Below are 4,271 nucleotides of genomic sequence, written 5' to 3'. Positions count from 1 at the left end.
AGAAGAGACCACTGTAATTGCGATAGAAAAGGCAGAAAGAGAACACATGGACATGGCCCAGTGGTTAGAGTATTTGTATACGGACTTGATGCCAATTGGTCTGGCAGGCAGGTTAAGATAAGTGAGCATAGATATAGAGAGATTATTGTAATAGAATATGTGTTAACCTGAACAGGAAAGGTAGTACAAATAACTTCCTAAGGCAGAGTAATTCGAGATATATAGGTGAAGCTCCTCAAGATGTGTAATTCGAGATATATGGGTGAGGGATAATCTAGTTCAGTATTTATCGATTACGAAATATAATAAACCAAGGGAAATAACTCTTAATAACTTGTGTGATTAAGAGGTGAAGGAAACTGTTTCCGAGGAACGTTGTATTTATGATACTGAATGATTATTATTAAATAAAGAAAAGGCGGCGAGCTGGCAGAATCGTTAGCATACCGTTACAGAATGCTCTGTAGAGCATTTCGTCCACTTCATGTTCTGAGTTCAAATTCCGCTGAGGTCGACTGTGCCTTTCATCCTTCAAGGTTCGATAAAATAAGTACTGGTTGAGCAATGTGGTCGATGTAATCGACTTACACCCTCCCCCGAACTGGCTGGCCTTGTGCAAAAATTTGAAATCATTATTAAATAAAGAAATGATTATAGTTTTTGCCTGAGCAAGAAGTTCCAAAAGATTAACATAAACGCAATAGAAATAATTTATAAACCAATGAGGAAGCATTTATGCAGACATTCGACCTGCTAGATGTAGCAACAAATTCCTCTTCAAATTAGATGAAGGACACAATTGAAACAATATGGGAGCCGTTATGTAGTTATCGAGCTGCTAGAAGTAGCTACCAAATCTCCTTCAAGTTACACCCTACTGTCTTTAAAAGAGAAGGAAATTAAATGTAGTTCTGTGTTTAAGAAAAATAATGACGAGATAGTTATGGATGTAATGGTTTTCATTAGAAATCTACTGAGTCAGGGCAGACATAAGAGAAAACAGCAAATGAGCATCTCTGCAGTTGTTCAGCTTGCTACAATAGCAACCGAATATCCCTCAACTCAAAAAACGACTATACCTAAAAGAAAAAAAAACTGAGTAATGTAATCCTTGAAAACGACTCACAGCTGGAATATATTTTGATCATTGACACGTGTACCCTTAACGTAGTTCTCGGGGATATTCAGCGTGACAGTGTGACAAGGCTACCTTTGAATTACAGGCACAACAGAAACAGGAAGTAAGAGTGAGAGAAAGTTGTGGTGAAAGAGTACCATCCCCTGCTAGAGCCTCGTGGAGCTTTAGGTGTTTTCGCTCAATAAACACTCACAACGCCCGGTCTGGGAATCGAAACCGCGAGTCCGCTGCCCTAAGTACTGACCTAGGGCTAAACAACAACCGGGGAGGTTGTTGCAGGACATAAATACATCGTGTGACATATTTGAAAGAAAAAGAAAAAAAAAGATAAAATTCTGTATTTTATTGTTTTAGTCAGATGAAGGGGGATTATTCCTGGATTATGAACAGAGTTAAATTATTAAGGCCGAGTCTAAGAGTATGGATTAGGGTTCAGTTTGATAAGAGGGTTGATGTTTAGGAATATAATTAACGGTTAGGATTTACAGTAACGACTTAAGTTCGTAATAACGTTAACATTTAGAATAATCAGCGCTTGTTCGTGATTTTCTGATTTTATTAATATGATACAAAATTATTTTCTTTTCGTTTTCAATCCAAAATAGTAAATTGTAACTGTCCAAAAAAATTACAATGAATAAAGGGCGTGTTTTGCGGGAGATGAGTTAATATTTTAGAATAATACCAATCTTCTAATTTAAGGAAGAAATTGCGTTTAAATATATGGTTTTGTATTCATAAATATTCCATTGTCTAAGAGTGGAAATTGTCCAAGAGCTAATGGACCATAATTATGTTTACTACTTCCTATAACAGCTGGTGAAAAGTTACAAAAACCAAAGGTACTATTCAAGAAGAGTGGTGCCGGTGCGCGCACTCACGCATCTGTGCTAGCTAGTCGTGACTAAATATTTACTTTGTGTTTTATTTACTTTGTTTTTAAAAAATTATTTACTTTATTTAGAAAAAACCCTCATACATGCGAGCATCTATTAATTTGCATACGCGCACTCGCGCTAGGTAGTCGTAGAATCGACTAGTCACGACTAGCTAGCTCGGATGCGCGCACCGGGACCACTCTTCTTGAATAGTAACCAAGCCAAATATATTCATGAAAGAAAATAAGGATTTAAAATTTAGAGTAATTGACTTAAGATCATATTTAATTTAAATGAAACTATGATTCAAGAACTAGATTTGTTTTGAATAAAAATATACTTGCTTAATCCCAAGACAGGGCTTTTTAGTGGGATATCGAAAAATACATTATCAAATATGAGCTTCCCTTTCTAAAACGGAAACGGCTGGGTCTGAGGGAGATTTAGCTGCCATTTCCAGTCGCTCAAACTGCAAGTAGGTCTATCGTTGGTTAGCTAAAATACAATAATTAATTGCATCATGGATTCTAATCCTGCTCTAACCAACTTTGTTATTCCTGCCTCAAGGATTGAGAGAATTAGTAACCGTATAACTTGAATAAATTTCATAGACGATATCCTCTCTAATGTACAAAGTAAGCTGAGAAACCATTTACATATTTATATCGAATATGTTTAATTTCACGTGAGGTTTTACTGAGCAGACCGATAAGACAATCGAATGACTAGATGCAATCCACAGGTCTATAGTTCTCGTTATACCATACCATCACTTTGTTGAGGTCCGTACAACATATTACGACCAGCAATGGTTAAAGTTAGGTGCGACGCGGCAGTCTCTCTCTCTCTACAGTTCGGTCTACTTCTGATCTATAACTAGCACGTAGGCACTTGTATATTTGTCCGAATAAACAAATGAAAACTAGAAACTGTATCCATAGCCGACGAAAGCTGATACAGTGGGGCTGTAGTTTTATCTTAAAATCGTGATGATGACGAAAACAACGATAAAAATGAAACGTAGAACAAACGATACCGCAAAATGTCATAGCAAAAGACATCGTACCTGACAAATGCTGTAATAAAAATATGGTAAATTAATAAAAAGTAAACCCTTATAACTAATCCACACACGTAACAATGCTGAAGCCCTAGATAAACACATTCAGAAATGGAAACTTGTATGAAAAACAAAACAACAAACACTTACATGTTTAGCTTGGATCGATTGCCGTCCTACTATGGAAGGCAAAAAGCATCATCAATAAATACAGTCCCACGTCAGCCCTGATCTAGTTCTTCGTTTATCATAATTCTTTTCACATCTAAGATTCATTAAAGGAATACAAAATTATCTCAGTGTCTTGGTTGGTACAGTATTTTAATGACCCCTGTAAGATAAGCACGAAGTTGGGATCTTTTTTAAAACGGGGGCCACATTTTTCATTAACGAAACACTTTGAAACTTGGAACACTGGTAGAATGTGTCATATAAAACATCTTTTTCTCTTAGTCTTCTTTAAAAAAAAAAGAAATCCATAAGTTATTCCATGTTAAAGTTGTCGTATTTCTGTAATTTCAACCAATCACTGACGTCCATTCAGCCGATATACATTAAGTGCCGACTACATAAACAAACGATTCTGAAACAATTAACCCTAACCCTAGGGTTAGGGCTAAAGCAAATTTGAAATGAAAAAAGCAAATAAAACGAAGGTATGGAGATTAAATACGCTTTACACCGCTTAATCAGCCAAAGGAGTAAATATAAACAACTGAATATGTGTCAGTGATTGGTTGAAATTATCGAAATAAGACAATTTTTTACATGAAATAAATTCGAATACAAAAATATTTTTCTGTTCTATAACACAAAATAGATAAGTATACGAAGTTTGAAAGTCTTTCGGTACCAAAAACACTACGTAAAACATTAATGAAAAATGTGGCCCCCGTTTTAAAATAGATCCCGACGTTGATCTAAGTTGGGATCAGAAATTTGATTATAAAGGGCCGTAACTAAATACGATTGTGTCAACTACATGCATCGAGTTGATGGTTAGCTATACTCTGCCATATAGCGTTTAACTGCACGCTCACAAATGTTAACTACACAATTATATGGTGCTCAGCTGGATACTAACATGTAGTTTGTACACATTTCCATCTGGTGTTTAGCTATACACTTCCATGTCACGTTTAACCACATTCTACCATGTGAAGTTTGACTATACGTTGCCATTTCATGTTTAGCT

The 4,271-nt window shown here is 35.8% G+C and overlaps 1 protein-coding gene across 6 annotated transcripts in view; it reads right to left on the bottom strand.

The window, feature by feature from the left end:
* LOC106869257 (GDP-Man:Man(3)GlcNAc(2)-PP-Dol alpha-1,2-mannosyltransferase) overlaps positions 1–3,645 on the bottom strand; it is a 15,959-nt gene extending 12,314 nt beyond the window's left edge. For 2 of the 6 annotated variants that reach the window (XM_014914923.2, XM_014914926.2), the window contains exon 1: positions 448–1,094. The gene's annotated coding sequence lies outside the window, so the exon portion shown is untranslated. Of the gene's footprint in view, positions 1–447; positions 1,095–3,082; positions 3,199–3,226 lie in introns of those variants that run through there. The other 4 variants (XM_014914924.2, XM_014914921.2, XM_014914925.1 and 1 more) reach the window with 4 other exon arrangements.
* Positions 3,646–4,271: the final 626 nt, after the last annotated feature.

The sequence above is a fragment of the Octopus bimaculoides genome, chromosome 5 (assembly GCF_001194135.2).
Source record: "Octopus bimaculoides isolate UCB-OBI-ISO-001 chromosome 5, ASM119413v2, whole genome shotgun sequence".
Taxonomy (NCBI): domain Eukaryota; kingdom Metazoa; phylum Mollusca; class Cephalopoda; order Octopoda; family Octopodidae; genus Octopus; species Octopus bimaculoides.
Note: the sequence above shows the minus strand (reverse complement) of the source record. Positions and strands in the feature narration are given on the sequence as shown.